Source organism: Uranotaenia lowii, chromosome 2 (genome assembly GCF_029784155.1).
Source record: "Uranotaenia lowii strain MFRU-FL chromosome 2, ASM2978415v1, whole genome shotgun sequence".
Taxonomy (NCBI): Eukaryota; Metazoa; Arthropoda; class Insecta; order Diptera; family Culicidae; genus Uranotaenia; species Uranotaenia lowii.
Window position 1 is genome coordinate 22944116 of NC_073692.1, and position 25322 is coordinate 22969437.

General features: G+C 29.3%; 1 protein-coding gene across 10 annotated transcripts in view; it reads left to right on the forward strand.

Annotated features, from left to right (window-relative positions):
• The window catches only part of LOC129744023 (uncharacterized), a 724779-nt gene that overhangs the window by 7987 nt on the left and 691470 nt on the right, over positions 1–25322 (forward strand). For all 10 annotated transcript variants that reach the window (XM_055736329.1, XM_055736331.1, XM_055736338.1 and 7 more), the window contains exon 2: positions 22197–22220. The gene's annotated coding sequence lies outside the window, so the exon portion shown is untranslated. The remainder of the gene's footprint in view (positions 1–22196; positions 22221–25322) is intronic.

Genomic DNA, 25322 nt, shown 5'->3' on the forward strand with positions numbered 1-25322 from the left:
GACAAAAATGACAAAAATGACAAAAATGACAAAAATGACAAAAATGACAAAAATGACAAAAATGACAAAAATGACAAAAATGACAAAAATGACAAAAATGACAAAAATGACAAAAATGACAAAAATGACAAAAATGACAAAAATGACAAAAATGACAAAAATGACAAGAATGACGAAATACAAACATTACCAAAATTACAAAAATGACAGAATTACAAAAATGCCAAAAATTACAAAAAATACGAAAATGACAAAAAATAAAAAAATAACAAAAATGACAAAAATAACAAAAATAACAAAACTAAAAAAATGACAAAAATTACAAAAATTACAAAAATGACAAAAATGACAAAAATTACAAAAATTACAAAAATTACAAAAATTACAAAAATTACAAAAATTACAAAAATTACAAAAATTACAAAAATAACAAAAATTACAAAAATTACAAAAATTACAAAAATTACAAAAATTACAAAAATTACAAAAATTACAAAAATTACAAAAATTACAAAAATTACAAAAATTACAAAAATTACAAAAATTACAAAAATTACAAAAATTACAAAAATTACAAAAATTACAAAAATTACAAAAATTACAAAAATTACAATAATTACAAAAATGACAAAAATGACAAAAATTACAAAAATTCCAAAAATTACAAAAATTACAAAAATTACAAAAATTACAAAAATTACAAAAATTACAAAAATTACAAAAATTACAAAAATTACAAAAATTACAAAAATTACAAAAATTACAAAAATTACAAAAATTACACAAATTACAAAAATTACAAAAATTACAAAAATGACAAAAATTACAAAAATTACAAAAATTACAAAAGTTACAAAAATGACAAAAATGACAAAAATTACAAAAATTACAAAAATTACAAAAATTACAAAAATTACAAAAATTACAAAAATTACAAAAATTACCAAAATTACAAAAATAGCAAAAATTACATGAATTACAAAAATAACAAAAATTACAAAAATAACAAAAAATACAAAAATTACAAAAATTACAAAAATTACAAAAATAACAAAAATTACAAAAATTACAAAAATTACAAAAATTACAAAAATTACAAAAATTACAAAAATTACAAAAATTACAAAAATTACAAAAATTACAAAAATTACAAAAATTACAAAAATTACAAAAATTACAAAAATTACAAAAATTACAAAAATTACAAAAATTACAAAAATTACAAAAATTACAAAAATTACAAAAATTACTAAAATTACAAAAATTAAAAAATTAAAAAATTACAAAAATTACAAAAATTACACAAATTACCAAAATGACAAAAATGACAAATATAACAAAAGTTACAAAAATTACAAAAATTACAAAAATGACAAAAATGACAAAAACTACAAAAATTACAAAAAATACAAAAATTACAAAAATTACAAAAATGACAAAAATGACAAAAATGACAAAAATGACAAAAATGACAAAAATGACAAAAATGACAAAAATGACAAAAATGACAAAAATGACAAAAATGACAAAAATGACAAAAATGACAAAAATGACAAAAATGACAAAAATGACAAAAATGACAAAAATGACAAAAATGACAAAAATGACAAAAATGACAAAAATGACAAAAATGACAAAAATGACAAAAATGACAAAAATGACAAAAATGACAAAAATGACAAAAATGACAAAAATGACAAAAATGACAAAAATGACAAAAATGACAAAAATGACAAAAATGACAAAAATGACAAAAATGACAAAAATGACAAAAATGACAAAAATGACAAAAATGACAAAAATGACAAAAATTACAAAAATGACAAAAATGACAAAAATGACAAAAATGACAAAAATGACAAAAATGACAAAAATGACAAAAATGACAAAAATGACAAAAATGACAAAAATGACAAAAATGACAAAAATGACAAAAATGACAAAAATGACAAAAATGACAAAAATGACAAAAATGACAAAAATGACAAAAATGACAAAAATGACAAAAGACTAAAATGACAAAAATGACAAAAATGACAAAAATGACAAAAATGACAAAAATGACAAAAATGACAAAAATGACAAAAATGACAAAAATGACAAAAATGACAAAAATGACAAAAATGACAAAAATGACAAAAATGACAAAAATGACAAAAATGACAAAAATGACAAAAATGACAAAAATGACAAAAATGACAAAAATGACAAAAATGACAAAAATGACAAAAATGACAAAAATGACAAAAATGACAAAAATGACAAAAATGACAAAAATGACAAAAATGACAATCATGACAAAAATGACAAGAATGACGAAATACAAACATTACCAAAATTACAAAAATAACAGAATTACAAAAATGCCAAAAATTACAAAAAATACGAAAATGACAAAAAATAAAAAAATTACAAAAATTACAAAAATAACAAAAATAACAAAAATTACAAAAATGACAAAAATTACAAAAATTACAAAAATCACAAAAATTACAAAAATTACAAAAATTACAAAAATTACAAAAATTACAAAAATTACAAAAATTACAAAAATTACAAAAATTACAAAAATTACAAAAATTACAAAAATTACAAAAATTACAAAAATGACAAAAATGACAAAAATTACAATAATTACAAAAATGACAAAAATGACAAAAATTACAAAAATTACAAAAATTACAAAAATGACAAAAATTACAAAAATTACAAAAATTACAAAAATTACAAAAATTACAAAAATTACAAAAATTACAAAAATTACAAAAATTACAAAAATTACAAAAATTACAAAAATTACAAAAATTACAAAAATTACAAAAATTACAAAAATTACAAAAATTACAAAAATTACAAAAATTACAAAAATTACAAAAATTACAAAAATTACAAAAATTACAAAAATTACAAAAATTACAAAAATTACAAAAATTACAAAAATTACAAAAATTACAAAAATTACAAAAATTACAAAAATTACAAAAATTACAAAAGTTACAAAAATAACAAAAATGACAAAAATTACAAAAATTACAAAAATTACAAAAATTGAAAAAAATTACAAAAATTACAAAAATTACCAAAATTACAAAAATAACAAAAATTTCATGAATTACAAAAATAACAAAAATTACAAAAATTACAAAAATTACAAAAAATACAAAAATTACAAAAATTACAAAAATTACAAAAATTACAAAAATTACAAAAATTACAAAAATTACAAAAATTACAAAAATTACAAAAATTACAAAAATTACAAAAATTACAAAAATTACAAAAATTACAAAAATTACAAAAATTACAAAAATTACTAAAATTACAAAAATTACTAAAATTACAAAAATTAAAAAATTAAAAAATTACAAAAATTACAAAAATTACATAAATTACCAAAATTATTAAAATTACAAATATAACAAAAGTTACAAAAATTACAAAAATTACAAAAATTTCAAAAATTTCAAAAATTACAAAAACTACAAAAATTACAAAAAATACAAAAATTACAAAAATTACAAAAATTACAAAAATTACAAAAATGACAAAAATGACAAAAATGACAAAAATGACAAAAATGACAAAAATGACAAAAATGACAAAAATGACAAAAATGACAAAAATGACAAAAATGACAAAAATGACAAAAATGACAAAAATGACAAAAATGACAAAAATGACAAAAATGACAAAAATGACAAAAATGACAAAAATGACAAAAATGACAAAAATGACAAAAATGACAAAAATGACAAAAATGACAAAAATGACAAAAATGACAAAAATGACAAAAATGACAAAAATGACAAAAATGACAAAAATGACAAAAATGACAAAAATGACAAAAATGACAAAAATGACAAAAATGACAAAAATGACAAAAATGACAAAAATGACAAAAATGACAAAAATGACAAAAATGACAAAAATGACAAAAATGACAAAAATGACAAAAATGACAAAAATGACAAAAATGACAAAAATGACAAAAATGACAAAAATGACAAAAATGACAAAAATGACAAAAATGACAAAAATGACAAAAATGACAAAAATGACAAAAATGACAAAAATGACAAAAATGACAAAAATGACAAAAATGACAAAAATGTCAAAAATGACAAAAATGACAAAAATGACAAAAATGACAAAAATGTCAAAAATGACAAAAATGACAAAAATGACAAAAATGACAAAAATGACAAAAATGACAAAAATGACAAAAATGACAAAAATGACAAAAATGACAAAAAATGACAAAAATGACAAAAATGACAAAAATGACAAAAATGACAAAAATGACAAAAATGACAAAAATGACAAAAATGACAAAAATGACAAAAATGACAAAAATGACAAAAATGACAAAAATGACAAAAATGACAAAAATGACAAAAATGACAAAAATGACAAAAATGACAAAAATGACAAAAATGACAAAAATGACAAAAATGACAAAAATGACAAAAATGACAAAAATGACAAAAATGACAAAAATGACAAAAATGACAAAAATGACAAAAATGACAAAAATGACAAAAATGACAAAAATGACAAAAATGACAAAAATGACAAAAATGACAAAAATGACAAAAATGACAAAAATGACAAAAATGACAAAAATGACAAAAATGACAAAAATGACAAAAATGACAAAAATGACAAAAATGACAAAAATGACAAAAATGACAAAAATGACAAAAATGACAAAAATGACAAAAATGACAAAAATGACAAAAATGACAAAAATGACAAAAATGACAAAAATGACAAAAATGACAAAAATGACAAAAATGACAAAAATGACAAAAATGACAAAAATGACAAAAATGACAAAAATGACAAAAATGACAAAAATGACAAAAATGACAAAAATGACAAAAATGACAAAAATGACAAAAATGACAAAAATGACAAAAATGACAAAAATGACAAAAATGACAAAAATGACAAAAATGACAAAAATGACAAAAATGACAAAAATGACAAAAATGACAAAAATGACAAAAATGACAAAAATGACAAAAATGACAAAAATGACAAAAATGACAAAAATGACAAAAATGACAAAAATGACAAAAATGACAAAAATGACAAAAATGACAAAAATGACAAAAATGACAAAAATGACAAAAATGACAAAAATGACAAAAATGACAAAAATGACAAAAATGACAAAAATGACAAAAATGACAAAAATGACAATAATGACAAAAATGACAAAAATGACAAAAATGACAAAAATGACAAAAATGACAAAAATGACAAAAATGACAAAAATGACAAAAATGACAAAAATGACAAAAATGACAAAAATGACAAAAATGACAAAAATGACAAAAATGACAAAAATGACAAAAATTACAAAAATTACAAAAATTACAAAAATTACAAAAATGACAAAAATTACAAAAATCACAAAAATTACAAAAATTACAAAAATTACAAAAATTACAAAAACTACAAAAACTACAAAAATTACAAAAATTACAAAAATTACAAAAATTACAAAAATTACAAAAATTACAAAAATTACAAAAATTACAAAAATTACAAAAATTACAAAAATTACAAAAATTACAGAAATTACAGAAATTACAAAAATTACAAAAATTACAAAAATTACAAAAATTACAAAAATTACAAAAATTACAAAAATTACAAAAATTACAAAAATTACAAAAATTACAAAATTTACAAAAATTACAAAAATTACAATAATTATCTAATGAGAAAAATTTCAAAAATCACAAGAATCACAAAAATGACAATAATCACAAAAGTTACAAATGTTTCAATGCAAAATTTTGTTACGGATTTTTTGTTTTCAATGGAAAATTTTATAAGAATGTGTTACGTATGAGGGGTGAGAGGTTTTAATATGATTGGTTATTGCAATACGTTACATTTGAATGGCTATTGATTGATCACATGGAACCACAATATAGAAAACAAAAATTTAACTATGTAAAAGTTAAACTATGACAACATTGGGACTGCATTGAGACCAAATATTTGTCAAATTAAAGACAAAATCGAAACAAAATTAAACCAAATACTTGAGTCAAAATAATTCCAGAAAACCACAAAATCCAATTCAAACATTGACAAATTTACCTATTGAAGATTTTGGGAGAGAAAAGACTGAGTAATTTGATCGATCCTGCCCAAAAAAATTTTGTTAGTGAATTTCAGTATAGGACGCTGTTTTAAAAACCACTTGACATATTGTCACCAAATTCAGTGCACGTACACATTATATTTCTAGGTAGTTTCAATGAAAATTTCATCAATTTCCATCTATGCATGCAAAAGATATTCATGAAACAAAGTGTTTTATCGAATACACCCTTATAAAAAATTAACGAACATAAAAATGATACAATTAAGAAAAATGCCAAAAATAAGATAAAAATAAGTAAAAAAAAACTTGACAAACGATGTGCAAAATGTGAAGAAAATGAGACGAAAAAATTAAATTCATCACAAAAAGAAATAAAACATCTGCAAAAATGTCCTTGCTATGATGGTTTTCGATTGTGGTTTGCTGTTGGTGTTAAATTTCAGTTTTCTTACTAAATTTTTTTATATATAGATTCATATAACTTGTAATTAATTTGAACATGTTTTAATATGACTTTCAAATTAAGTAGATTCTTTCATTGTTTTGAATGTGAAAAACCTTGAAAATATTTTTTTCAGAAATTCCTCTTTATTTAATTTTAACAACGCCCACGTCAAAGTACCTTCCTACAAATGTAATTATGCTGCAACGAAATTAATGTATACACGCAGCTGCCTGAGTTGCCAGAACTGCCTCCCTCTTAGTCCACCTGCGCTTCAGCCCTCCCCCATCAATATTCACGCGAAACAAGCAATAATGAATTCCGTTGGCATGCAGAGCAGAGCCAAGAGATGCGTATGTTCAAATTTGCTTTGGCCCTCATGAAGGAAGCAAGTATGCATGGGGGCGTAAGTGCTGGCTTGTTTGATCATCATGGAAATTGCTGGCTCAAATTTGCCTTATTTTTTTTTCTTGCAACTCACTCAGTCTCGACTTGGACCTTCTGATGTCTTCCGAACGTGACAGGATTCAGTTTTCCGTCAAAACGTTGAAACTTTTTCGTTTATCTTTTGGTATTATTTTCAGCGATTTCGAAGGACCGGATTATGGTTTGTGCGCTTTCAGTTTGAAATATTGATACCTGGAAACTTGAGCTGATGTGGTTCCAATTTTGGAGACTGATGAATGACTGCGCTCTTAGAAAGTTTGCAGACTCGTTTTTGCCTAATCCTAAGATTAATGTGGTCAGAAATTATGCATGATGTCTTTAAAGGTCTACAATAAAATTAAAAAAAAAAAAAGTGATGCATATTAAATAATGTTTCTCTCGAAAATATTATGATCTTCAAAATATTTTAAGCAGAAAGCTTCATTTTCCCTCCTTAATCCTTGTTTTTTTACACTTATATGATACCAAATCAAGTTTATTGATTTCCTGAAGAAAAAGTTTATCTCAATGTTGATGGTTATTCTGCTTATGTGAAAACAAACTATAGCTATGTTGAGATGAATATTTCTAGGAATAGACTGTCATTATAACTAGACGACGACGTGCACTGCAAATGTTCTATGACAGAAGTGGAATTTCTTTGATCGTCCGATGAAAATACAGGTATTTTGTTTCATCCGTGTTGTGATATATGATATGGTACCTGAGAGTGACAGAAAATGAACAAATCACCATGTAGAGTCAAGCTAGGAGTTGCTAGATTTAAATGGGCATTGATGAAATTTTCGTGTAGTTATCCTTATTTCGATATTGATATTCACAACACCAAAAGTCTTTGAAGTATTTATCATTTATATATGTGAATGCAATTGCATTGCAATTAAAAGGCTAAATATAATTTTCCCAAGGCAATGGAAAAGGAAAAAACTGAAAAATAATTACCTTTACAAAGTAGATTCACCCTCACCCTGTCATACTCAGTCATCGGTTTCGAAAGCAAAACCACCACAATGTCAAGAATCATTAATCATCGAGTGAATAAGTTTCCATTGGTTTTTTTTTTCCGCTAGCGAACTGAACCTGTGCGACACAACAACAGTTATTTACATAATTGATTTATTCACCGACAATGGCACAGAACGGGAAATCCAATTGCCCACTCCCACTCTCTTGTGATGGGATGCTGGCAATGCATTTTCTTTACCCCCACCCCATATTTTGCTCCATCCATGATGGGATCGAAATATGAATCTTTGCGAAAGAGAGGAAAGGGTAAGAAAAAGTTTCCGTTTCCTTTTCCACTATCAATGCCATCCACGATGGAAGACTGTGAGGAATTATGCTGAGGCAAGGAATTTTCAAACCATTGATTTAAATTTATGCAGCGGAAATGTGCAAGTTGAAGTTGTGTTTCGATTTTCATATTATGATATTGTTGTTGGATTTTTTTTGAATCCTCGAAAACAAATTTTATATTTTTTGTTCAGTTTCGTTTCTTTTAGTTACCAAACTAATATATTCATTCTCAATTTAATTTTATTCTTGACATTAATCCAGACAAGGATTATTCGATTTCCAAAATCGATTCAGATAAACGGCCGTTGGATCGATTCAGTTTGAAAATTTAAACTTAAGGATTGACTTCTGATAGGTCGATCTGATCAATTTTTATTTCTTTTTTGTAAGAAAGACAAAAAAAAACTATGCAATTTTAAAAGTGTTTTAAGCTTATAAATTTGTAAAAACGATGCTTCCAAACTAATGTAGATTGTCAATATATGAACATCTGCCGTGGAAAACTCCGCAAAAAACCCATCTTATTTTGAGCTCTGATTTTTGTTTATTTTTGTAGTTTTTCTCATTTTTGTAATTTTCGTCATTTTCATCACTTTTGTAATTTTCGTCATTTTCGTTATTTTTGTCATTTTTGTCATTTTTGTCATTTTTGTCATTTTTGTCATTTTTGTCATTTTTGTCATTTTTGTCATTTTTGTCATTTTTGTCATTTTTGTCATTTTTGTCATTTTTGTCATTTTTGTCATTTTTGTCATTTTTGTCATTTTTGTCATTTTTGTCATTTTTGTCATTTTTGTCATTTTTGTCATTTTTGTCATTTTTGTCATTTTTGTCATTTTTGTCATTTTTGTCATTTTTGTCATTTTTGTCATTTTTGTCATTTTTGTCATTTTTGTCATTTTTGTCATTTTTGTCATTTTTGTCATTTTTGTCATTTTTGTCATTTTTGTCATTTTTGTCATTTTTGTCATTTTTGTCATTTTTGTCATTTTTGTCATTTTTGTCATTTTTGTCATTTTTGTCATTTTTGTCATTTTTGTCATTTTTGTCATTTTTGTCATTTTTGTCATTTTTGTCATTTTTGTCATTTTTGTCATTTTTGTCATTTTTGTCATTTTTGTCATTTTTGTCATTTTTGTCATTTTTGTCATTTTTGTCATTTTTGTCATTTTTGTCATTTTTGTCATTTTTGTCATTTTTGTCATTTTTGTCATTTTTGTCATTTTTGTCATTTTTGTCATTTTTGTCATTTTTGTCATTTTTGTCATTTTTGTCATTTTTGTCATTTTTGTCATTTTTGTCATTTTTGTCATTTTTGTCATTTTTGTCATTTTTGTCATTTTTGTCATTTTTGTCATTTTTGTCATTTTTGTCATTTTTGTCATTTTTGTCATTTTTGTCATTTTTGTCATTTTTGTCATTTTTGTCATTTTTGTCATTTTTGTCATTTTTGTCATTTTTGTCATTTTTGTCATTTTTGTCATTTTTGTCATTTTTGTCATTTTTGTCATTTTCGTATTTCAAAAACGACATCAAATGCTGCATTGATTTTCGTCACGTGCTTGATTTTAGCAGGTATTGTCTGGGTTGTAAATAAATACGATGTAAAATTTTTCATAAAGATTTTTAATGAATTATACATTTATTTGTTTGTTTTTTTTATTAGAAAAAATAGATGTTACATTTACCAATTTAGTATTTTTCGTTTTGCTTAGCGAATGTATATTATTCTGCAAATAATTAACGAGTTTGTTTTTATTTAAACGGTTGCTCACTCCTGACTTAGATGATTGTATTTTCTCTTTAACCAGCTTTGGGTGATATATTTGCACAATCCCTTTTTAATGTTCATTTCATTTAGATATTGCCGGAAGCTTAAGATTTTTTAAAATTGGTTGATAAATGCTTCTAAGCTAGTACCGAAATTGTTTAAAACTGGATTGTTGATTTTTTGTACCTGAAGCACAGTTCAGTTTTTGATGCTTAAATATTATTATTATCCGTAATGAAGGATCATTTCCCCAAAGAATTAAATAGAAATGTATCGTTTCCTCAGATTTAGAATGTTTTGTGAACAGCAGCTAGTTTGAGTTTTGTTTTCAACAGCCCTCATTTCTCGGCAACTAATTTCAACTTATAATTATGAGCTCAACCTATCAAAATAATGATCTAATTAATGTGTGTACTCCCGAGAATTGGCCTGAGCTTCAACTTTCTGGAACCCAACTACGAACAACTTGTTCTGTCGCAGATGTGGAATCAAATTTAGTTGTTAGAATAACCGGGGTAATCATCCCGGTTTGGGTTTGTCACAATCCAGCCAGCGCGTGTGTTTGAGTCAAGTAAACAAAGTCCGGTGCATGGTTGCTGGCCGATTCGGAAACGTTGGAAGTCCTAAATCAACAGACACAGTCGCAACTCTACCGGTATTAACCTTCCTTCAGGACTGATTACAGGAGCTGCGACTGACCTGCCGAGGTCCACATCAGTTGAGAAAGTAGCTCTAACTCTACTCTCCGCTACTCCGACTAAAGCAATGGTTTTCCACGATTTATCGTCCTTCTTTCCGGATGTTTGAAGCTCCGGATATGTGAAGCTCCACGCGGAAGTTTGTCTTCAGGCATCCTGCAAGTCCGGTTCAATGTTTAAGGTTGAGAATCGAGTCAGGGTATCCCATCGGGTGGGTGTGAGTGTGTAGGTAGGTGGAATTCCCATATTTTCGGTGCCACATGTGGTAACGATTTTCAGTGTGAGGTAACAGATGAAATTTTATGGCGCTTGACTATCAAAGGCAAGGATTTGCGGAAGCACTCCAGTTGCTCTGGTTTTGGGGCACTGGCGCCCAGTTTGTGGAAGGGGTATTAAATTATATAAAATTCCTTTGTTATATTTTCGGTGTCTCTTAATTCCCGTGTCATAAATACATAGAAATAGTGATTTTAAATATGGGAAAAAATTTGGACTTTCTAAATTCAAGTTATTCCGATGCTTACTTAATAGTCCAGGATAGTTTGACGTGTATGACCGTAATTTAAATTTACAGTCAAGTCATATTAAAGCTGTTATTTTTTAAATGAGTAAATAAAAATGGGTGGGGATTGTAAGAGAGGTGCTCCCTTAAAATTTACGGCATAACTGGAGAGCTGATCGAGCAAATAAAACCAAACTTGGCATGTTAGTCTATTTGAATACGAAAAATCTTTCTTAGATAAATTTAAGCCTCTCCTTTCTTTCTGCGGGGTAATATAAAAGGGGATGGAGGGCTTCATATATTTTTTTTGCATAACTCGAGAATTAATCGAGCTAATGAAACCAAATTTGACATCAAATGGTATTTGGGTACAAGAAATATTTCTATGAATATTAAATACTCACCTCTCCATCCAAATGGGGAGATAAAAAGGGAGATGGACCTCTCTTTTAGGTTTTTGTATAACTCGTGAGCTTCAACAGGATAGGATTGGGAATAAAGGAAGGGAGGAGAAAGGCTTCCATACATTTTTTGGTATAATCTTGGTTCTATGATTATTTGACACACCACCCTCCTTCCAGTTAGTATACAAATAAATAGGAAGAGGGAGTTGGGCCTAATACAATTTTATAAGCTCAAGCTTTCAATTTATATTAACAAAGCCAAAAAAATGGAATCAAGCATGGAAAGGTATTTAGGTAAGAGGTATGTTAATATGATTGCTATAGACCCTTGCGTATTACTGAAGAGGGGAAGGAAGGAAAGAAATCCATATAAATTTTGTTGTAATGCTTTAAAACTTAGCAACCAATGGAACTTAATTTGATATGAGAGAATTTTTAACATTCCAAAGCTGTTCGGGTCAATATGTATGACTCGATGCTCACATTCTAATCATCATAACTCTTCCAAAATTGTAAAAATTTGATTTCAAAAGCTCCCTTGGAGAGTGACACAATCTGTAGTACCAGTCAAATTCCTGTGACTGCTCCTGGGAAGTGCTCCCTCAAAAAAACAATAATAACTACTATACTATACTATATACTACTATAGACCGTTTTAAATCATTTTTTGTTCATTGTATAGATAATTTATTCTAATTTCTCAATTTCTAAGTTGCGTCGATTTTATAACATTTACAATTGTCTAGAATAAATCCATCCATGGATTTTTAATTTTTGGGGGCCAAAGAAAGTTTTGGCCGCTTTCCCGAAACTCCCGGTAGAGAAAATTCTTTCTTTAAAAATGACACCCAATTTTGTATTTGCATCGCTGTATCTCGTTTACATAAATACGTATAAAAAGAACGATTTTCTAAATTCAATTTTGTTTTCGTTATCTTGAGTATTGTTTTCATAGAACTTACTTGGTTTTTCAAAAAATTCAGTTCTTCAGTATACTGTAATGAAACTCACATCTTTTTTTATCATTTTTTGAGCTCCCCCTCGTGTTGTTGGGTTTACTAGATTTTGTCATTATAATTTTTCTTAAGTTTTAACTCACATTGGCTACTTTTTATATACCTAGAGATTCATTAGAATATTCTCTTTCTAACTTTTTGTATAGTGTTTCGAAAATTTGTAGCAACGTTTTTCGAATTCACTGAAAGCTGTCAGGTTTCAACCAGATTGGCACACATTTTCAGCAGGTTGGTGTACAAATCTTGCACCGCTCACGTAGTCACGGGATTAGTATAAAATCATTTTGCTCTCTTCTTGTCGCTCACTAAATCTACCACCTAGCAGCAGGAGGAACTGTACTGTCGTCGCATAATTTACGTAATTTAAGAAAGAGTTAAAGAGTTAAACATTTTGATTTAATTTTGTAATATTGAGAAACTAGAGAAAATTATGTATATAATGGATTAAATATCATCAGAATCAGTTAATATTTGTGGCCAGGGACACACACGCAAACTACCAGGTAGCTTTGAAATATATTTCAACGGATATTCTACGAACAGCTTTGGATGGTTTAATACATCAAAATGGGTATGATTATTTAAGATCCCGACCTTCTGCCAGCGAGGGCCCTCAAAGCCCTCGAAACAATAAAATTTTTAATAATTTAAAAAAATTTCTTTGATTTTTTGAAAGGTGTAGCCAGGGTTCAAAAAAACGCACTCTTTTAGCCACGCGCAACACACGTAAACCATTTCTCTCGTGCAAAACACTTCATCGTTTGCGTTCTGGCTGTTGACGCACTCTCGCTCTAATCAAAAACACGCTCCCTCTATCTTTTCCACTCGTTCTCGGCGACGAGATGCGCTATCCGAAATCTGGTCTCTTTTTTGGTTAACAGAACAGCAGGCAGCGGCTCACAATGCAGCTCGCGGCGGCCCTCCAAAAGATCTGAGGCGGCTCTCTTTTAGTCACCGGGCGGCGCGCACGAGTTCTAGTGTGGGGCTTGTGTTTCGTATTTGCCGTGGCCCGATTGCTAAATCTGTGTGTTTAATTTCATCAGCAAGATAGTTGGAACATATGGTAGCGGGCAATGGACTTGGCGGGAGGATTGAAAGAATCAATGTAGGAGGTTTACGTACATATTATTAATACCTCCAAGCACTAGTATTTATGAAAATTTTACCATTAACTAGTAAAATTTCGATACCAAGAATGACATTCTTTTTTTGCAAATGCTACGGCGACATCAATATATTATAATGTCACGAAATCTCAATCGTAAAATTGAAATGTTATGAATTTTACTGTAGCGACCACTTTTAATGCAAAGTAAATTTAGACAATGGGATTTAGATCGATTAAATAAGAAGATGATTCGAGTTTAATTGGTTGGCTTTTCTATAGGAAGATAGTACGTACGCGAGATTAAAACAAACTAATGATGATTAAGGGGGAAGTAGGGTCTAACACTTTCAAAAAATCGATTTTTTTTATTTTTTTTTATTTTCTTATTGTAAAACATTCCTAGAATGTTGTGTCAAATTTTCAAGTCAATCGAAGCAAAACTGTAGAAATTATAGGCCTTTATCTCCTGTTATCTAATACTGCAAGAATTCTAGAGCAGAAACTTCAAACGAAATACGCGAAAGCACATTTTTAAAGTCAGTGAACATCGTCATTTGAAAACTATTTCACCGATTCTTTTTAAATTTGGAACATATTTTCTACATATAAAATACGTTATAATATTTTAATGGCATTTCGGCGAGATGAACTCTAGAAGAATGAAATCGAAAGATAGGAAATGATAGGTGGATAGTTAAAGCTAGGGCGCTTTGGAGAAGAAACATTGAAACAAAATCGTTGGGGTTCAGAAAAAAATTTATAAAAAATATTTTGCACTGATTTTTTTACTTCAGATGATTCTGTGCTGAGATACAGTGTCCACCGCAAATCCTGTTTTCTAAAAGGCATCCTTGAAAGTGCTCCGTCACCGGCTCATTTTTCAATATTTTTCTACGAAAAAATTACTAAATGTTCTTTTAACAATGCTTTGTATAATGCAAAAAATTTGAATACATTTGTTTGTACGATAGCTTTAAAAAAATTCGTGAAAATGGTGTTTTTTTTACCCGTTAGACCATGGGTGGCCAAACCACGGCCCGCGGGCCACATGTGGCCCGCGTCTGTCGTTTTGTGGCCCGCGAAGCTTTTTTTAGAATTGAATTTTATTATTATTATGGTTTATTATAGACATTTTACCACTCCTGGGGTGTGGTAAAATGTCTATAAAAAACCATAATAATAATAAAATTCAATTCTAAAAAAAGCTTCGCGGGCCACAAAACGACAGAATTGAATGATTTCCTTCTACATCATTTAAATTTAAAAAAACCGACTTTATCAAGCAGAGGAAAAACATTTTTATGTTCCTCAATTATAACATCAATTTACATACTGTTTTTCTTTGCAATCACGTATTATGCAATGAATATTTGTTATTTAGTTACTTCATACAAGTGGTATTGAAAGTTAGCTCCACTTTTCTGGGAGCGTTGAGAGTCTTCAAGCGGAAACTAGTATAATTTTGAAGAGTTTGGAAGGGAGATATGCTTATACATGCTCAGTAGATACACTAAATTGATGATGAGAAAGTAAAAAAATATTTGTATATTTTTTGAGCTGAAAATTCACCATATTTCAAAATCACTCACAAGATTTTTACAAAACATAAATTTAGTATTTTTTGGACTTTGTAGTCCGAAATTGCATTTGTCAGCTTCGATTGAAACAAATAAAAAATGAAAACAAAAGCTCAAAATAATTGAAATTAAGTTTGTGAATAATCAGATTATATTTTAATCACACCATTATCAGAGTTATATTGGTACAATACTTCTACTTATTGTTATTCGAATTTTATTTTCGAAAATTTGTGTAAAAACAAAAATTAATCAGCATGTAAAAATTTATTTAAAAAATATAAAAACTCTGCACTTTATTTGTTCTTAACTTCAACAGAAATAGGTAATATTTTTTAAATTAAATTAAATTCATTTTCTCTCCAAATTAGTGGTAAACAAGCTCCACCAAAGATTATTTAACAAGCGAGATGACTTACATAAAGATTCCATCAGATTATGGAGCTTATTATCTGTCAGTTCACCAAAAATTAAGAGAGAAAATAATTTAGAAAATAAAGCATTAGCGGCTTAATAAGAAGTGATATTTTTAAAGGCAGACTCTGTAATTAAAATATTTAGTTAGATAAAATTTATCTAAATTTAACTTGAACTTATTTGGTACTTTCATATTACGGAAAAGGGGGACTTTAATAAAATTATAATATATTTTTTCGTAGTAATTTGCATTTTCTTGTTTTTTATTTCAATAAGGTAAAATAACAATGATAATTTAAAAAAAAATATTTTTATCTTTTTTTGAACGGTTTTTCCAATTATTGAATTTAAATTTGATAAAATTGAAGATTTCAAAGAAAGATCATTACAATTTAAAACTCTAAGATTAGGGATGAGCAGATTTTGAAAGTTTCCCAAAGAACAACACAAAAACATTGCACGGAAGAGCTCTTTTTATATTATTTTTTATCATTATAATTGAAGAGCGTAAGAAAATTTCATCTGAAATGCGAAAAGATTACGAAAGGTATTTTGTTTTGAACAATCCCGTTCTGCAGAGTGATCCTTATGGGATGTATAAGTCCAGAAAGTTTAAAATCTCTAAAAACGCTGTTATGAAGTATTGTCGAGAAAATTTACTTTTATTCATAACCCATTTATTGAGTCTGAATTGGAAGGTATAATCTTTCCTGTTAGCTCGTTAAAAGTATACTAAACGCTTTCCAATTTACGTTTTGATCAAATAAAGGAGAACTGGTGAAAATCTGTATTGAATCTCGGAAATCTTTATTTTTAAAACATGCAAAAAATGTTGTGGTTAAAATGAACTTTAGGTAATCCACCGAAATTTGTTTGCATTTAATACTAAAGACCCCTCTAGTAAAAGGGTTTGACTTGCAGGTGACGAAAAATAGTGTCGCGAGTCAGGGGCGGTCCTAGAGTCGGCTCTTGGGGGGGGGGGGGGGGTGATTTTCCAATTTTCAAAAATCAGTCAATATAAAGGAACGTTAATATCTGGTGAAAAAACAATCATTTGAGTGAGCGAAAGGAGAAGGGAGGGGTTGGCGGGGGGGGGGGGGGGTTGTGTTATCCCTTTATAAAACAACCAGCGAATCTATAATAACCACTGCGAAAAAATGTTGATATTTTTTTTTATTTGTCGGCATATCAGGTATTTTAGAATTGTCATTTTAAGAGCCTTTTAAAAAATTTCTCGTTATAAATGTATTTTTTGCAATGGAAATAATACACACGTTGTTGAGAGATGAACACGTGGAAAAAAAATCAAGTTATCTTCATTTATTTCCTGACCTTCTAAATATTAGAGCTCTGGTATTTTATAATTTATCGAAAGTATTTTACTTTTCACCGATAAGCCCGATAAACAAATTAACAAACATAACTAACGGGCATTGAATTCTTCATTGGGGTATTTTACTGAATCGTGATTTGGAAATAGTATTATATTAATACTTAAATACTTAATAGTATATTAGTATTATAATTTTCAAATTTTTCAAACACAATATATAAAATCAACACTTTAAATATAAATTAAGTAGAAGAAACCGATTATCAAAATCAGTTTCTAAATTTTGGAACCGAATTTTATTTGATTTGCTCTTGAATTTAAAGTTTTCATCAAAAATTTTCAATTTAAATTGTATTACAACAAATAAACAAAAGTGATTAGTCTTTGTTCACCTCCACATAATTACCAATTTTTTTTAATAATTTTGAATTATGAAGAAAATAATGAAATGAAGGGTTAATTCTGAATGTTAATACTCTTCTTTAGTTAACAGTCTCAATCATTTGCAATTGAAATAGCCAAGCCTTCAGATTAAGAATATCAAAACTTAAGCTAAATTTTTAATTAAAATTTCAATATTATTGTGTAGATGAGCTGAAAGCAGTATCGGTGACATAATTGCTGTAGATCTATAGAAATCCAGGAGTGGTGGTTAAAAATCGCTAAAAGATCTTCTGACTGTTTTGCATGGTAGAATGCCTTGTTGCCGAAAAAATAGTGGAATGCTAAGGGGAAAGTTTTAATTCACAAGGGAAAAATTAAAACCGTGGCAAACTGATTTTAGAAGCTTTTTGCGTCTTAAACTCGATTTTTTTGTCTATTTTTTCCCTTCTTATTTTCTGGCATTGAGTAATTTTAAAACTTAGCAGTTCAGAGTGAAATCGATGAATGATAATTGATGAAGTAACTAACCTGAACAACAAAAAATATGGTAAATCTTTTCATTATCCTTTATTTATTCAACGATGCAGGTCAGAGAGAAGAATGCTAAGAAGTTACAACTTCCCGAAAATAAACAATACAGATTTCGTCTAGATAATCTTCGTATTTTACAAAATGGGGAAAGATACTTACTCCTATAATTTTTTCTCATGGTAAATTACTCACAGTCTTTATGAAAATTAATCATTAGGTTTATACCTTTTTTTCTAATTTTTTTTTTGATATTTTACACTTTTGCTAAAAGTGCACAAATTTCTCCAATGAGCCTTGTATTTTCAAAATTTATACCGGAAAAAAACGCTGATAAAATAATACAAATATGCATTTAGAGCTCCTAAATAAGTTGAAATCAGTTTCAAATTCTTTGCACTTCGGAAAATGTGAATTTTATTTTCTTGTGTTATAGTTTTGAATGCAGATTTTGCGTTCTAGAGATGAATTTTTGAATCTCTATCTGCAACACCAATTCCTGAAACAGCTGATATAAATACTTTTTTGCTCCTTTTTGGCACTAAAAACTCATAGGAAACGCAAAAGTCATAAAACGTAATCTCTTTCTTCGATTTATTATTGCTGAAATCTCTTGAAAGGTTTTTTTTTTAATTTAAACTCTTCCCGATCAGGAGGAAAAATCAAAATTATATCAAAATGAGATATTTTGATACTCAATTTTTTTCTATCAATATGAGTTATAATTCAGTACTCGTAGGATGTCAAAATATTTCAAATCATATAAAAAGTCTATACGATCAAAGCTTAATTATATCAGTTTTTGATATGCTCAAATCAAGATTATATCTCATTCAGATAGCATAGCTTGATATTGGGCAGAACAAAATCTTACATAATTATAACTCGTCAAGATATGAATGCTTTGAGTAAAATTTCTAGACAATAACTCACATAGTTTGCTTAAACCATGCTCCATTTTTGGTTTCCCAAAAATTGAATTCATTTTTATGAATGGGTTGAGCGAATTTCATTAAAGCACGGTTTGGGCCGTTGACTTCGATGTCCGTGTTTTATGGAATGTTGTATGCATATTAAAATAAGATATGATCATAATATTTTATAACAATTTGAAGCAAATTTTTTATCGTTGAAAGTGAGTTCAATCCTGTTCGAGAAATTCAATCAAAATAAGATATTACCCAGTTTTAGGAAACTTATAGTCGAAAACCTTGAGATCCAAATTTTATCCAAGAAATATATAAATATCTCCTTGAAATATGTTTTAGTTATTGTTTTGACATGCTCTCCTGATCGGATTACTATGAATATTTATATTCGATTTTAGTTTGGCAGTACTTGTATTTTTTTCACAGTCATCCAGACATTAATGTTTGATGTAATACATTTAAAACAGAATTAAATAATATCAGATCTAAAATTTAAATTTTTGTTTTTGAATTTCATAATATATTTTATTAATTTTAAGTTTATAATTCATATTTGAATGGTGGATTAACTGTGATTCAGAATCTGATTTTTTATTTTGCAATTGAAGGCAATAAATGTATGATGAAAGCAGAACAAATATTTCAAGTATTTCAGTGTTATAACCATTTTCACCCCCCTGTATGACTTTTCCAAATTTTTCATTTCATTCAAATTCAAAACAAAATCAAGAATTCAGAAGCTCTGAATTTGAAGCAAATACTAAAATTTGTTGCGATTTGCTTGTGTTAATTGAGGCCTATGAAGGAAATTAGTAGAGATGTACCGAATATTCGGTCGGCCGAATATTCGGCGCCGAATATCGCCAAAAAACCGTTAAGCCGAATATTCGGCTCACCGAATAGTTGAACTAGGTATTCGGCCGAATAGGCCGAATAGGCCGAATATTTATTTTTTTCAAATTTATACAAAAACAGACTTCTCGAAAACTTCTAAAGATGAGCTGAATTATTAAGGTTATTAATCAAGGTTCTTGGAAATAATAATAGGCCTAACGATCATTGCTGATCGGCCGAGGAAGAATGACCTTAACGGGTTAAACTCATATCAAAAAGAAAAAAAAAATTGCTGATCGGACCATTTTGACCATGTGATAGAGCTTCAGTGAAAAGCCGTGGGGCCGATCAAGGTAATATCAATAAGCCTTCAATCACGCTCACGGGAATTGTTTATAGTTACAGTAAAGTTTCATATAAAACATTGATTTTGTAAAGCATATTTTGAGTATCAAAATTCATAGGTGTTACCAATTTGCGTCTGTAAATACCTATGCGTATCATACCAACAAAATGGAAAGCATGAGGTGTGAACCCATGGGTAGATAGATCTCAATAAAACTCCCTTAAAATTGCGTAAAGTGGAATAATTAGCATGGTTTTCATAATAGAATTGTTATTTATTTTCCATTCTAGCAATGCATTTATTTAGTATAGATTTCTTTGGGATAGGTAAACCTTATTGAGATCGCCTAAAAAGTTCAATGGATGGTAAAATATTGAAATTTTTAAATTTTAAGGAACAATTCAAATAAAATCTTATGATTCTGTCATAATACATTTCGGACATGAAGGTCATCAAATTAACCATACAAATAACATATTAATAAATAAATTGGGTTTCAATCAAATAAAGCGAAATGATACTAAAAAAGATTTTATAGTAGTTCGTGAGCATTGGAAACGGGAAGAGCTGGAAGTCCATATCATTAAAACATATATTTTGACATCATTATAAACTCTATGAAGTTTTTGATGATAGAGTAAAAGTTACAGATTTTGAAAATGAAATTTAGAGATCAAATTTAAGAAAATATTATTTCATCATCTTAGTACTGAAGTTTGAAACTCCAGTTGCAGATCTTTTTTTAAAGCATTTGCTTCTGAATTATACTGAAATTTGGTTTAAAATGCTGCCTAGGAAATAAAACTAAATTTCAAATATTTAAACAAATTTAATTTATTTTTGGAAAGTGTAGCCAAGCACACCGGGTGAGCTAGTGAACTTTATAGAAAACCATGAAAAAAGAAATTTACAACTGTGAACTTTAATTGTGGAAAGTCCTTCACAGAATCACTAACATGTGTTGAACCCTTCCAAAATCGGAGTTTATGCTCGATAGAACCATCACGTATTATAATGTTCGTCTTCGGAAACAAAAAGCGACTTCGGTTTGGCATCCTTCATTTTTGCTGCTCCTCAACGTTCGCTCGTTCGCTCGTTCGTTTAGAGCTTCTGATGTTGGCTGGTGCGACTACTCATGGGAATGCAATATCCATAAAATACAAGCAAAAAAAGCGCTCCAACCAGATGGTGCCGCTGCCTGACTGGCTCAGCCAAACAAGCTCTCCCGAGGTCCGTCTTGGGAATCATAAACAAGTCAGTCGCAAAGGGTATGTAATATTTCATTTTCATCCAAACGACGAACAACATCAACTGCAGGGGCCGCTAGGGGTGCTCTGAATCAAATGAGCTTCTCATATTATAATCCCCTTCCCGTTTCGATGTTTCCTCTCATGGTTTCGTTTATTCGTGATGGAGGAAAAAAAGTACCCAAATCAAGCTTTCAATTTCCCGTAGCCACAGGAAGAAAAACGGTGAAGTTCGTAACCGTCCCAAATGGACGATTTTGCCAATGTATGGGTGAAAAAGCGAGATGGAATCTCCGGCACGCGGCGGAAGAATGCATAACAAGTGGTTTTTTCGACATAACTTTTGGTATTATTTTTTGCGGTGAGAACGCAGCAAAATGGGAAAAAACCATTCCTCGTTCAGTTCAATTTGAAAGGAAACGAAGTGAGCTGGCTGCTCATTCGAGTCCCCAAGATCGTAGTGCCGGGCGTGAAACGAGAGGGTAAATACTGTCGATTCTCGTGGGTTCTTTTGTACCATTCCGGAAATTGAATGAATAATGACCAGTTGGGGAAGTTGAGCTTGCTAGTGGTTTTGCAGACTGCATCCATCCTTTCGAAAGGAGTATCGTTCCAAGGTTCGCGTATAGTGGGACTAAATAGTTTCCTTTGAAAGTCTCTTGTTCATAGTTTGAGTAATTGAGTGTACTTTATACTCGTTAAGCGACCAACGCTGAATTTTTTCTAGTAAAATACTCTTAAAATACCCTTATGAATTGAGAATCATTTTCTTACATTTTTTTCTCTTTTTCAGATAATTATCGTCTCCGCATCCAATGTAAGTAATGAATAAATGTTAAACAGTGCTGCATAAATTATTCCCACGTTCCATTCTTTCGGCAAAATTTGTACAGCTGGAATTTTTTCGCTACCGGTTGCTTCAGAATTTGTTACCACTAATCAATGAATATTTCATAGCAACGAAAAGAGAAGAAAAAACCGTCTATTCCATTCGTACGACTAATTCACAATCCATCCTCCACATCCTCCACACCCACCGATTCCGTTTCATCTCAAACAAAAATTCCTCAAAGTCTCAGCACCCACCGATATTGGTATGAATTATTAATTTTGCTCTTTCGTCGATAGACCCCGGTCGTTGAGGATCGACTCGAACTCAAACCGGCCCCGTTCGATGAAAGCCCTCTTCCGAAAATCCGTTTGAAACAAAACTAAAATCCAATTTGTAATTTCAATCATTCCCTAATTTTATGCCACCGTGAAGCCGAATTAATCTGCTCGAACACTCCGGGAAAGTTTCGGTACAGTCCTCCTGAGCTCTCATGGTCCCAAGAGCGGATGAAATCTTTATCCTCTGATGGGCTTTTCTTCCGAACGGTCGGCGTGAAAAGGCGTCTGGTCTCGGCCATCAACTCGAACGGAGCTACCTATGCATAGTAATCAGCCAGCAGATAGCTAGGTACCATTTTGTAAAAGCAGCGAATTTGAAGTCGCTGCTGAAAAGAGCCGGACGTTTTTCGTGAGGACTCGTGAAAACAGTTAGACATCAGGTGCCAGCAATGAATGTAATTTCCTTTAGGGTGCCCAATACCGTCAACTGGAGTTGTCAAATAGGTTTCAAAAATATATCCACAGATACCGCTTATGCTCCCGCTAGTGTTCCCTACTGCCTCCAGGAAGGCGTTGAGAGCTTTCTAGGGGGCAGTTAGCCAAGTTTTTAATTTTGGAGGGCGTTGGGAAAGCTCAGGAGAGCATTGAGGCAAGATTAGGGGAAAGGTTTCCTAAATGGGCGTATCGGGTTAAATGCGCCTACAGCCGGTTGACGAAATTTCTGACAAGACAACACATCTAATCAATGCAATTTGAAGATGATACGCTTTGAAAATAAGGCAAGAAAGAATTTTATGAATAAACCAACTCAAAAAAAAAAAAATAAAATAAAAATTCATACTTTGATACCTTTTGATCTAATATTTTTACTTTTAAAAATTATACGTGAAGAAGCTCAAAACAAAAAGTTGGGTGGTTTTTGTTTCTTATTCAAATAAACCTTAGAAGTAAAACAAATTTAAGCTTTTGTGATGGTTTCATAATGATAGGAAAGTAAAATAAGAGAGTATTTCTGTATGCCCCCATTATGTTTGTAAAATGCCGCTATCCTGAAATAACAGGTTAAACAGACTAAATATATGATTTTTATCATTAAAACTTCGAATTCAAGCTCTTATTAACACCTTTAGAGAGAATTGAAGACCTCAAAACAGATTAGATAGAATTTTTTTTATGGATGAACTACTTCCATAGTATGGCAACCCTAACTTTTGTTTTATTCTATAGAATAGTAAAAGAAACAGATTTTAATAAAACTTCAGCCTTGTCGTATGAAAGTTATCAGTTTCTAGCATTACCAATGAAATTATACGAACATTTTGCCAAAAAACTGAAATTTTGCCTAAAACATAAATAGGCGCATTTAACCCGCACGGTTTGAGGTTCGGCAATTTTGACAACAGTTGTAAAAAATCGATTTCTCAAAAACGGAAGGAGATTTCAACATGAAAATTACTCCAATGTATAGAAAACAGATGTCTGCTCATGTTTATATAGTGTTTGTACACATATTCGATGTAATAATTGATTAAATCAATATTCTGCTTGATAGGCGCATATAGCCCGCTTCTCCCCTATATAGATTTTTGTTCATTTAATTTATTTGTTGATTTAAGACTGTAAATCTATTAATCTTCAGAAAGATTTGAATAATATCAGAAAATGTTTTTCGCTTCACAGGCAAAAGTGAAGAATTTCAAAAATTTTACAAATAAATTTTTGAAGTATTTTTATTTCACCGAATAGAGTCGGTGGAATCCAGCAGAAAGTCAAAAATTCTGGAAGCAGTAAACAGAAACGAGTGAACTACGGCTTACTCATTAAAAATCATAGCTGACAACTCCAAAGTTAGGGAGAAGAGAGGATCACGAAAAGGGAAAGTTAATATAACGCCCCTTGTGGCTAATACGCGCTACTCGTGTTTTGAAGAATCTATAACATTTTTTGTTAGCAAAATATAACCAATTTATTTTGAATGCTGGGATTGGCCATGGCCAGTAAGAATTCCTTAAAATACCCCTGTGTCGTGAAAATTTTACAATCTAAGTTTTTTTTTATCACAGTGTAAATTTTAAAACACTTTCAATAAAGTGTCACCAAACAGAGAAAAATGAATAAGACAATATTTTCGGCACATAGAATGAGGAGAATCTAAACTATGATTTCTGTTACAAAATCATACAGAACTCGCTAGAATATGCTTTTGATGGGTATGTTTTATTACGGCTCATGCACTCGTTACCGTCAAACGGGGCAATATGCAACAATTTTCAACTTCAATGGCTTCTAAAAAACTTATATTCACAGTTTATCTTACGCCTTATGCTTCAAAAGTTTTAAGGATGATGGGACATCAAATTGGCGTAGTTAGAAAAAATATGGGTTTATTTAGTTATATTTCAAAACGGCCAATTTTAATTGAAAGTGACAAAAAAGTCAAAAATTATTTTTCGAGAGTAAATTTAGCACAAAAAATCAACTTTCATTTTTTTTTAAATTTTTATTATGATTATCTTTTCAGTCAAAGTGTCTATAAGTAAAGGTGTGTTTTGGGTCTTCCACAGGATCATGCAATATCATAGAAGCCGTGTGGAGAACATCTCTGAGATTTGAGCTTTTTTGTCGGCTTTATGCTTTTTTTTCTCAGATTTATACTTTTTTCTAAGATTTGAGCTTTCGTGTCCAATGCTATCATGGCCAAAAAGCTTAAATTTGATAAAAAAAAGATTCATAACGTGATTCATTAACACTGAGTTGGTCACACATATTAAAGTTTTAAAGAGTGAACGTGTAACGTTGTGTGATCCTG